Source organism: Mastigoproctus giganteus, chromosome 6 (genome assembly GCF_048544385.1).
Source record: "Mastigoproctus giganteus isolate SK-2022 chromosome 6, ASM4854438v1, whole genome shotgun sequence".
Taxonomy (NCBI): domain Eukaryota; kingdom Metazoa; phylum Arthropoda; class Arachnida; order Uropygi; family Thelyphonidae; genus Mastigoproctus; species Mastigoproctus giganteus.
In genome coordinates, this window is record NC_143580.1 from 21683984 (window position 1) to 21696641 (window position 12658).

The 12658-nt window shown below is 37.0% G+C and overlaps 1 protein-coding gene across 2 annotated transcripts in view; it reads right to left on the bottom strand.

The window, feature by feature from the left end:
- The window catches only part of LOC150084067 (N-acetylglucosamine-1-phosphotransferase subunit gamma-like), a 34606-nt gene extending 33015 nt beyond the window's left edge, over positions 1-1591 (bottom strand). For both annotated transcript variants that reach the window (XM_090375015.1, XM_090375014.1), the window contains exon 1: positions 1425-1591. The gene's annotated coding sequence lies outside the window, so the exon portion shown is untranslated. The remainder of the gene's footprint in view (positions 1-1424) is intronic.
- Positions 1592-12658: the final 11067 nt, after the last annotated feature.

Sequence of the window (12658 nt, forward strand, 5' to 3'; positions counted from 1 at the left end):
CTGGTAGCTTCCAAGATTAGTTCCTTGAATGCTTCCCATTTTGAATTTGCTGTTGGTAACATCATCAGTTGGTCCCACTGTATAGAATTTAAGTACTGTCTCAGCCCATCATAGTCGCCTTTACGAAAGCAAAAACCCTTCCCTTTACCTCTGATGGTAGTTATCTCCTTGAGTAAATCCCACTTCAGCACACTGTGATCACTGCCACCTAGTGGTTCCTTTATCTGCAGATCCATAATGCATGAAGAATCACTACTGATAATCAGATCAAGGGTATTACGGTTGGTTGGTTGTTGGGTTTTATTGGCGCATTAGCAACTAAGGCTATAATGCGCCAAGAGTATTACTACCTGTAGTTGCTTCCCAAACATGCTGATGTAGAAAAAATCATCCAATAAATCCCCAAAAGCCTTGCTAGTGTGTGAGTGACCAACCACAAATTCCAGTCAATATCTGAGAAATTAAAATCCCCCCAGAATTTCATTTCTTTGATACCAAAGAAATGAAAGTGGAATACATTGGAAGAGCAGTTTTCTGTCACAAGGTTAGCATCTCAGACAAGATAAATTTCCTTAGGTTTCACTCAACGTGGTGCAAGTAGGAGAGAAACAATCTTTTCTTAATCTTAAAATATTGCCAATATAACATCTGAACCAACAAATAATATTGTGGTCTATGGAGCAAGTATTTAAATGAAAACGTTAACTCTGTTTTCGAACTTAGGAAGAAAAATGTTTTAGGTGATATTCAAAATGCTTGTAAAAAGGTTTATTATAATCTTAGCACTTCATAAGGTAAGTCATCAGTTGAGTTGAGAAAATTAGTCTTTTAAGAAATGTATACTTTGCAGTTCAAAAATGTTATTTTAATTTAAATTTTGCAAAGAGTCTACTTTATGAGTATAAGAGACATTTATATGTACACATTTATTTAGCAAAACCTTTTTCAGAGGAAAATCAGTCCTCAACTTGTGTGATAATCAAGGGAGACCTGACTTGGCCATACATGGCAATATTCTGTAACTTTTAATTCTAGAAATACTCTTTCCTATAAGGTTAAAGAGGCCGCAGTTCTGGGAGAAAGAAAGTTGTTAACCTTAAATGAACAACTGTCTTATTTTTATATGGTTCGTTTTTAGTGTTAACTCGACAGCATTTGTGCAAGTTAAAACCAGAAGAGTCCACACCACAGAGAAGTATCTTACTACTGTGCGGTCCACACCATTAAAACTTTTCGAATCTTAGGTCCACATGTTTGGAATCTTCCACGCTGATCAAAATTTAAAACATCGAGATATTAACACAATATAGTAAAGATAAACCAGGCTATTGCTATCGTTTCCAAATGTTTCGTATGAAAAACTGGATGCAGAAACATCGTATCAATTAAAGTACATCATCATAAGTATGCTAAACATTACTTACACTTAAAAAAGGTATGTCGCAACTCATTCCTAACTGTATTATAAATAAAGTTCTTGCTGTTTATACTATCGTAATTGTGGGAATAATTAATAAAAGCACTCACGGTGTAACTGAGAACCTACAGTAACTAGCCACTACAGATTAGTAACATTTCTATTCACTTCGTATTGTAAACATTGCCCAGTGTGACGTCTCTCGAGATACCTGGTGAGTGCAAAATTACCAATTGCTCACATTTAAACTAATAAAAACACAAAATAATAGATACAGGCAGATGTAAGGAGTACTGTATTAATTAAGCGTCAAAGCGACTAAGGCTAGTGGGCTGTGTATTGTATCTGTAAATGCGTGTATCCTTTCAGTCACTTTTCTGGACGAAAAACCCTAGTTTCAGGGTATAAAACATGCAATGCTCGCCTGAGTAAGACTAACTCATCCCATTGTAAAAAAAAATAAATGTTCCTCGGCTCGTTGAAAAAAATCGACCACACACGAAAATTATAGAATCATAAAATGTTCCCAATTTTTTTTGGACAGCCACTAATCATGAGTTTAAGGTTTTATTGTTACAACTTTTCCCGTGAGTATGGGATTGGCACACCCAGGGTCCCGAGCTGGATATCATCATTCTTCTCTTTCTTGGTAATTCCTTTCTAGTTCTCTTTCTTTTTCTCGAGGGTAATTCAGAATTTTTTTTTTTTTTTTTTTGCTGGTGCAGCATAAGCCACAGGCTTCCTTGCACCATATGGCTAATGATAGTAATAAAAATAATAACAATAAAAGACGCATTTCATTTTTGCAGCAGTGTATTAATTCGAACGCAGGACTTTCGTACCACTAACTAATATTCCCACAAGTCCTAAAATGCGTTTTTTACAAAAACTATTTTCAACGCAAGATACCCTCAGGTACAATTAAGAAAGTTTTTTGTCCCTAAAACTCGGATTTCTGTCTGACAAAACAGAAAACAAACAGGGAAGGCACGCAATTTATGAACATTAGCAATAGACATAGCAAAGGCACATAATGCAAGAAAGCAAGCTTATATAGCATAAGCAAAAAAAAAAAAAAAAAAAAAATCTAATTTCACACATCCACTCCCTCCAAATGTTTTTGTCTCGTTCTGCCTTGGATCTATTTAAGCTATCGACTTCTACAACGACAGATGGAAGTTCGTTCCAGCAATCAACCACACACTGGCTAAACGCAAATTTCCCCACATCTATCCGAAAACTGTGTTTCATCAATTTCAATTTATTATTATTATTATTATTATTATTATTATTATTATTATTATTATTATTATTATTATTATTAGCCATATGATACAAGGACGTCTGTGACTTATGCTGCATCAGCCAAAAAAATATGCCCTCTCAGGTGATTATTCTGAGCAAAAGGAAGAATCCCATCAGCATTGAGCATGCTCAAACCATTTAAAGCCTTATACGCCTCAATCAGATCACCTCGCAGGTGTCTAGTCTCCAGACACTGTAATTTGCAAAACCTAAGCCTTTCTTCATAAGAGCAACCCTTTGTTCCATTCACTAATCTTGTTACCTTTCTCTGAACTCGCTCCAGCAGCTCTACATTCTTCCTAAAATGAGGACTCCAGACCTGTATATAGTACTCAACATGTGGCCTGACCATTGCCTTATACGAAGGGATAATCACCTCCTTATCCCTGCTAGAAAAATTCCTGTACGTCATTGACAAGACACCATGAGTTACTCTTTCAGACCGTCTGCACTGCTCAGAGAACTTCATATCTGCCTGCACAACCACCCCCAAGTCCCTTTCATTCTCTACCACTGTCAGTGTAGTACCACACAGTTCATACGTCACTCTGGGGTTACTATTTCTTATATGCAGTATTTTACATTTGACTATATTATATTACATTTGCCAACTCAGTTCATCTGCTTAACTTTTCTAGATCCTGTTGCAGCAGCGTACTGTCATTAGTGTCATTAACAATCCCGCCAACATTCGTATCGTCTGCAAACTTAGACATTAAGCCTGTTATACTATTATCAATATCATTAATAAATACAGAAAACAACAACAATGGACACAACACTGAACTCTGAGGGACTCCACTAACAACATTAGTCCACGAAGAGAGTGCCCATTGATTACCACTCTCTGTCTTCTCCCACTCAACCATCCCTTTATCCATAGCAGCAATTTGCCTCCAATGCCACACTGTTCCAATTTGTACAGCAGTCTTCCATGTGCAACAGTGTCAAAAGCCTTTCTAAGATCCAAATATATAATATCAAAGTTATTCCCTGCATCCAGTTCTTTTGTGACTACATCATAGTATCCAATCAAATTGGTCAGGCAAGACCTTCCCTTAACAAAACCATGCTGCGTCTGAGCTATAACGGAATTCTTGTCTAGATGATCCTGGTGCTTCTTTAACCAGTGCCTCCATTAATTTTCTGGGAACAGAAGTTAAACTCACAGGTCTATAATTACTTGTGTCAGCCTTTGATCCTCCTTTGTGAATTTGGGTCACACCTGCACATCTCCCGTCCATGGGCACCTCCCCCTTGAGTCCAAGGAAGCTCTCAGAATTATGGCTAAGGGTTTGCTCACTTCCTTTACTGCCTCCTTTAATATAACTGGATAGATCCCATCCACCCCAGGTGACTTTCTTATGTTTATTTTCAACAATTCCTGTTCCACTTTGCTCTCAGTTATTACAAGATTATCAAGCTCACTGTCAGAGTTTAATTCACCTCTGGCATTCCCCTCCCTGAATAACTGCTCATGTGTGAATGTAGATGCAAAATACTAACTTAGTTTGTTAGCTCCCTGAGCAGGATCATCGACAGTTGAACCATCGAAATCCAGTGGACCAATCTGATTCATTCCCTTCCTTCTAGAGTTTACATAAGAAAAGAACTCTATGTTTTTTTTTCTTTGCATCCTTTGCCACATATTTGTTGTAATCTGCCTTTGCCTGCCTAGCCTCCTTTGTGACTTGGTTACAGACCAGCTTATATCTATCATAGACTTCCGTGTCACCCAATAATTTATATGTATCGCATGAATTTTTCTTCTCTGCCATATGCCTCATTAGTTCATCTGACATCCATTTAGGCCTAAACCTTGAACAGTATTTCTTAGTTGGTATGTAAAGCCTCGTAGCTTCCAAGATAAATTCTTTGAATGCTTCTCATTTTGAATTTGCTGTTGGTAACATCATCAGTTGGTTCCACCGTATAGAATTTAAATACTGTCTCAGACCTCCGTAGTCGCCTTTACGATAGCCAAAACCCTTCCCTTTACCACTGATGGTAGTTATCTCGTTGAGTAAATTCCACTTCAGTACGCTGTGATCACTGCCACCTAGTGATTCCTTTATCTGCAGATTCTTAATGCATGAAGAATCAGTATTGATAATCAGATCAAGAGTATTACTCCCTCTAGTTGCCTCCCGAACATGCTGATGTAGAAAACAATCATCCAATATTTCCACAAAAGCCTTGCTAGTGTGTGAGTGACCAACCCACAAATTCCAGTCAATATCTGGGAAACTAAAATCCCCCCATTATAAGACTCTCTGATTTACTGGCCCACTCTATTTCCTGCACAGTTGTTTTTTATACTCATCAGAGTCATTAGGCCTATAACACTCCTACTCTCAATTTTGATTTCCCAATGCTTATGTCACCCCAAATTGACTCGACACTGCACTCTTCAGCCATGTCGACTGGATGTACTTCCTTGGATTTTTGTCTATCCTCCCTGTACACATTGTACTCTCCAAATTCCATTTCTGCATTCCATATTCTTGTGTGACACCACGTCTCTGATATCCCATCAATATCTGCCTTTGATGTTTTGATTAACTCCTAAAGTTATCAAATTTATTTTATAAACTCCTAGCATTGGTGTACACGCAAGTATACATATATGCACCTATTCCTATTCTTAGCTACCCTGACAAGCCCATGTGTTTACTTGTACCGCAATGACTCCCAGCAGTCTCTGAAACCCCCTGTATCTTGTTTTCCAGGCTGCTGCTCATTCCAATAGAATCAGTGCAAGAATCACTTTCATCTCTGTCAGCGGTTATTGTTAATCTATTAGTCCGTATCTCCCCCAAGCTAGCAGTTTTCTAACCCAACTAACACTGCCTCGATAGCATCAACAAAAATCTTGCACCCTTTCTATTTAAGTGTATCTCATCCCTGTAGATGCAGTGTATCCTGTTAACAAGCACAGACCAGTTGAGAAAAATTCTACCCCTTGAGCCTTGCATAATATCTCCAGGGCCAAATTGATCGATTTATGGTTTTCTTTCCTTTTAAAAAAAAAAAGAAAACCATATATCAAGGTTCTCCGATAACCCCGATAAAAGAAAACCATACATTTCAAAACTGCAGACCAATCCACGCTCAGGCTATTCACTGGGGAGGGAATATACTTTGTGGCCTTGCGTCATAAAGACAAATTCGATCAATGGCTGAAAATAGCCATAAAGACTTTTACTGCCCTAAATAGGAAGTGTAAATGAACGACGGGAATCGAATCCAGGCATTTTCCACTCAGTATATGAGAGCAACGACGCCATCTGTTTTTCTACACGAGAGAAAATGAGTAGTTGCATTTTTCCAACCTAGAAACAAAATCGCAGAATCAAACAGAACAACTAAGGAAAATTTTTTTTCAGGGTGCTAATATTTCTAAAATGGATTATTTTCATTTTCCCCATCTTCTACAGATCTGAATCCTACTAAAAATATATGGAGTACTTCACAGTATGAGGTCGAGAACTTATGGCTCTGAGCCCACAAAACTGCTGCTTTCATTTTGTTCATTGATTATAAAATGTAGAAAAAATCAAATATTATCTATTTGATTTTTTTATTGATATAATTCAGCACAAAGTCATAAAATACCAATTATTTTCTGTTGTTGTTTATCATATTTACTTCTTTTTAGAATAATCCTGTATAATATGTGTCCTCCAAAATTTGCCTTTTCTGCTCGTATTTTTATTGTTTGGTCTTGGCAGAAAAAAAAAAAGTTACCAACTCCTCTCTACAGTGACAAGTTTCATGTTATCAACCCATTCCCTTGCCCGCTTCCAGAACCTTACACGAGTTAAAAACTGCTTTCCTAGAACACGAGTTTCAATATTCGTAAAGCTATTGGATACTCTTGTTAACAGCCTGAAAACCTAATATAGTTAATGTTGACTAGCAGAAACACTAATCCTTCTAGTAGTCTGCGCGAATAGCACAGTAGTATTGTCACCGTTCTCCCCACACCGGGTGGAAAAGGCCCAGGTTCGAATCCCGTCGATGATGCGAGGAACTTTAGTGGGCTTTTTTCACTCCGTGGCTGAGTTAGTCAGTCTCAGGTGTAGATAGCAAGTTTCCCCACCCCCAGAACTTGGGGTCTTTTCGTCCAGCAAAACAGGCAAATCGACTAGGGAACACACGCAATTTACAGACACAAATATGGGTTAATATATTAAATTACGGATAACCCTAATAATAATAATAATCCTTCTAGTAAGAGCTACAGCCTTTACTGTTAGATACTCATTTTCTATTTAAAAGTTGTTTAGACATAAAGCCAGATACAATACTTGTTATTATTATTATTATTAGCCATTTGGTGCAAGGAAGCCTGAGGCTTTTGCTGCACCAGCCAAAAAAAAAAAAAAAAAAATTCTAATTTACCCTAAGAGAGAGAAGTAGAAGGAAATCATCAAGGAAGAGAAGAATGATGATATCCAGCTCAGGACCCTGGGTGTGCCAAGCCCATGCTCACCAGATGTGAGCCCCTGGGGTTTATTACACGAAAGTAATATATTGACTCTTATTCAATTTGTATAGGCTAGCATTCGAAATGAAAAAAAAAAAAAACACACCAATGCTCATATATCATGTATAAAAAAAGGAAAATATATATTTTAAATGGAAATAAAAATATAACAAAATATTCATTATTCATGAAACTTAATAATCAATGTCTAAAAGTTGCACACAACTTTGTTTGCAGAGATTAGACAAAAAATTTATTTTTTTTAAATTCATATTAGGACCATCCAAGAATGAGCTTTTCTGCCCTTGTTTATTGAATCCATAAATTGCTTGTGTTCTCTGCTCGATTTGTCTCGACCAAAACCCCGAGTTTGCTGAGATAAAAACCTTGCCATCTACGCCTAAATCCGACTAATAAGCAAAAAAAAAAAAAAAAAAAAAAAGTCAAACAACTCCTCGCGTTACTGATGGGATTCGAATCTGGAGCTTTTGCAACCGCGCAGCACACAAATCGAATTGAATAGTCTGTCCACAAGATATATACTACTAAATGAAATCAACGCAGGACACTTAACGCGCCGGTTCAACAAGTAGTTCTTATTTTGCATAAAGAAAACATTGTGACATCACTTTAGAATGAGTTTTTCTGTTTCTTTGTTTCTTCACCATAAATAAAGCGGAATTTTTTTTATATAATGAAGCTAAATGGGTAATGACTGTTTGCTTAACGTTAAAATGAGGGTGGACAGAGGGAACAACTGTCCTTACCAAACTAGAACTGCAGAGTTCCATTATTTTTCATGAAAATGACTGTTTATATGTGTTAAGACGTTTTTTGTCAGTAACTTGTAGGCTTGATTTCACTGAACTGAATTTAACAATGCAATGAAATCGCAGAATTTCTGCAAGTAATGTCTTACTTGCAGAGATGCTTGCTGACTTGTTGTGTACACCCAGCTATGTTACACTTTTTCCCGAATAGCGATGGTGTCTTCCAAGATGATAATGCGCCGAGCCATCGGGCACTTGATGTGCAGGAATGGTTTGAGGAACACAGTTCTGACTTCCAGCATATCGATTGGCCTCCGATCTTACCCGATATCAACCCCATAGAGCCCTTGTGGGACACTATGGTAAGGCATATCAGGCATCCGGATACAACAATCACCTCCATACTTGCATTGCTAGCCGCATTACACACAACTTAGTTGGCCATACCTCCTGAACGCTTCCGACATCTTTTGTATCAATGCTACGTCGGATAGCTGCAGTACTGATGGAAAAAAGGAGGACCTACGAAGTATCAGGTAGGTGGTCATAATTCGGTGATCACTTAGTGTATATATATTTTTTTTAATTTAATTTTATTATTTATTTATTTTTATTTATTTTATTTTTTTTTTTTTTTGTTGTTGATGCTTTGCAAGCTTGCTTTCTTGCATCGTTTGCCTCTTCTAGTACTTTCACTGTATTGGTAATTATTTCTTGAAGTATTTTGCCTGTCCATTTGATGCTAATATTTCATAATTTATGAAGTTGTGACAAGATACAGCCAGCGACGAAAGTATCATAGCAAGTCCATCACCGCAGGTGGCTTGAATCAGGATCTAATGGCAGGTTTGATAATTTTTAAATGCTATGTGGGGCCATTGGTTAAAAGACCCATAATTCAATTTCGACTCTGTATATAGCAATGGTTGGTTGGCATTGTAAGGTCTTAGGGTGCATCAGCAATTCAGGCCATATTGTACCATGTATAATGTCTGTAAATTGCATGTTTTGGTGAGATTAATTTGCTGTTTTCTGGATGAAAAACACGAGTTTCTGAGAGAAAAACCATGCTACCCTCACCTGAGACCAGCTAACTCAGCTATGTTGTAAAGAAGATCCATAAAAATTTCCATTATCAACGAGAATCGAACTCAAGTATTTTTCAGCCAGTGTGGTGAGGATGGTAATTATACCAACTGTGCTACAGCAATGGAAGGTACATTTTCTAACTGCTGTATTAACCCTAAATGTTGATCTGTAGTGATACTGACCAATTCAAACCACTTTTACTTGTAAAATTCCCCGAACTCAGAATCTTTCTTCTCTTGTGGTTTGTGTAGGCAGGGTTGGCCTACGTTTCAGGGACCACAGCGGCAAGAATTCATGTTGGGATTACACAGTTCTTTTAGCTGTACGACAGGTGGATCCTTTTTTTGGATTTAGAGCCATTTACAATGTGGGAGGACTGGTACATTTCTTCCCTTGAGTGAGAACCAACCCTGAGTTAGCAACTCTTCATTCAGTAAAAATCCTCCAATAACTTCTTAAAACATACTTAAATCATAAGAGTTAGGCAATTTGAAATACCAGTTGTCTAATGTTATCAGGGAAATTGCTAGTTTTTAATATATTAACTGTTCATTCACATTGTCTGACATCTCACAAATTCAAGATTATTGTATTATTCAAAAAAGCATGACGCATACCTCACTCACCAAATACTCTCCTAAGAAGGCTTCTTCCACATCTACAGGAGATGGAAAAGTAAACTTTTTAGCTTTAGAGTGTGAAACATCTCAACTTATGCAGTACAGGAAACTACTTTTTCCATGGTAAAAGTTGTAGCTATTTTAAAAATCTAGCATTAATTTCCTTTAATGCTATATTTTGTATCTCTCTATTACAGCTGGCTCCAAGCTATCTTGATTCATTGTTCCTACATTAACAAAATTATCTTCCTGCTACTCATTTGATCCATATATTCCAGCCATCTCTCCCTTATTTCTAATACCCTATATTCGTTGCTGGATTTAAGGTTGTTGTGGTCCCTAAGCTATCTTTTAAGAGTCCTCCCCCCACTGAATAAATTTTAAGTTTAATAGGGTTTCATGGTCATCAACGGTGCATATGAAATGCTACATACATTTTTATTAATTGTTAAAAAAAATTAGATTTTTTGACAGTGTCAATCATATCAATTAAATTAATAATATAATGAAACAAAAGAAATTATTTTCAATCATTTTTGTTTAAAAAAATAAAGGCGTGCATTGTAAAAACAACCTAAGTGTATTGCGATAAATTGCTTTTTACAACAAAAGCAGAAAAGCAGTGTATAATAACAATAATTTTCATATTTTTGTATAGTGATGTTCATTATTTATAAATTATTTTTTTTTTATTAAATAGAAATATAAACAAAAGATATTTATCAATAGTTAAGGCAAAGCTAAGTAATATTTGACAGGTGCTCTCAAAATTTTCCAAAATGAGCATTGGCAACCTTTATACAATAGTTTTGATAAACACGCCAATTATGGCTGAAATGTTATCAGTTTATCATTTTAAATGAAAAACAAAATGAAAAGTTCACCAGGTGCAAACTAATATTTAGTTGAACCACCTCTGGCCCCGATGACAGCAGCACACCATTGAGGCATTGACAAGATCAATTTCTGAAGATAATCAACTGATAGTTCATGGTTCCAAACATGAATTATGGCTTCCTGAAGTTCATGAAAGGTCTTTGGTTTCTTTCTGGCAACTGCAGATTCCACACGATGCCAAGTTCTCTATAGGATTCAGGTCCGAGCTGTTTCTTGGCCAGCTAACAGCTGTAATAGACCATTCTTCCATTTTTTCACCTGTAACAAATGTAAAAACATTACTGTCGAACCTCTAATGCAGAAATGAAGCTAAAGTAACTACAGAAGTGCCTACTTACACTTTTTGCCCAATGACAAGGAGCAGAGTCGTCGTGAAATATGCAGTTACTTGAAATGGTCTCTAATGGTTGGCAGCAATTTGCCTTCCAATACAGCCAGGTATCCATTGGCATTTACGGAACCTTTTATAAACTGCGGGTGACCTACTCCACGATATGAAATGCACCCACGTATCATTTGGCCGGTAGGGAATTTCACTGTAGTCACCATAGTCTGGATGGTATTCTTCACATCTACGGCAAATCGTTTGTCTCCCATCAGAGCCATGCAGGTTGAATTTCTTCTCATCTGAGAAAATAACTGACTTCCACTGCTTGGCGATCCATTTGACATGCTCCTTACACCAAATTAATCAGGCCTTTTTCATTTTTTGTTAAGGGCCTCTTCTTAAGACAACTGGCTACAAGTCCATTTTTGAAGAGGTGTCTTCTATTACTGCACTTGCTACCACTTCTGTATGTTCTTCCCATTCTCTTTTCAGCTCAGACGAAGAAGCTTTACAGTTTTTAAGGGCATAAGCACTTCAAAACGCAGCCATTTTGGATAGAGACTCGTTTGCATCCGTTTCCTTTTTTCCCTATCAGCAGAACCAGTATTCTTCAGTTTGGAAAGAAATCTACTCACTGTTGACTGATTACAAGACACTCTAAGCAATATGACAGGAAGAACATCCTTCCTCAAGTAAAGCAACAATAGCACTCTTTCTTCATGGCATCAATTGCATGTAACTCGCCATCCTGACACAAGCAAGGAATGACTGCAACTCTTGCAGAGCATGTTCATATAGCTGAAAGTAACAGCTGATGCAATAATTACATCATCACCTCCACGTGTCAATCTTATCCAATGCAATCTGTAAGGAATATTGCCATATACATAGGTTATTTGGACGACAATTACAATTTTAAGGGGTGATGCACTTTCTTTGAAGACCAGTGTATGTGATTATTATTATCTATATGGCACAAGGAAGCCTGCAGCTTATGCTGCACCAGCCAAAAAAAAAAAAAATTTCTGAATTATCCCGAGAGAGAGAGAGAGAGAGAGAAGAAGGGAATCAACAAGAAATAGATGAATGATGATATCCAGCTCAGGACCCTGGGTGTGCTAAGCCCATACTCACCAGATGTGAGCCCCTGATGAAACACCCTGCACATACTTGGCACCACAGTTCAGCTTATTGACTATCACAAAAATATAATTTACAAAATGCTAACATCAATTTGTTAGTAGAAATTTTGCAACTGGATTATTTGTAACTGAGCACACAAGAAACTAAACTCCAGCAGAGTTGGCAACCTCGATCGCGAGATGTGACATCTTCGGAACAATATCACTTTTTCGAGATCTTGATGTAGTGGTATATAAAGTAGAGTTGTCGAAAGGTTTGGTGAATGTTGCAAAAATTAATTTTATTCAACAATAAATGTTTACATTGTTAATATTTTTCAAGATTTTTATTCTAAGCAATTACAGACTTGCTCCATTGTTCCTACCACTGATCAAAACATTTGGAAGTCTCTTCTTGTGACTGCTGTTAGACAGTCCATTATATTTGATTGGATTTATTCAATTAACTCAAATCACTTTTATGTCTTACTTTAGTTTTTGGTATAGACAAGTCACATGGTGCCAAATTAGGCAAACAGTATGGATACAGAACAATGGTAGTTTTTATCAAAAATTACGTCAGTGACATGGTTTGGTGTATTGTTGTGGGGAAAGAGACAAG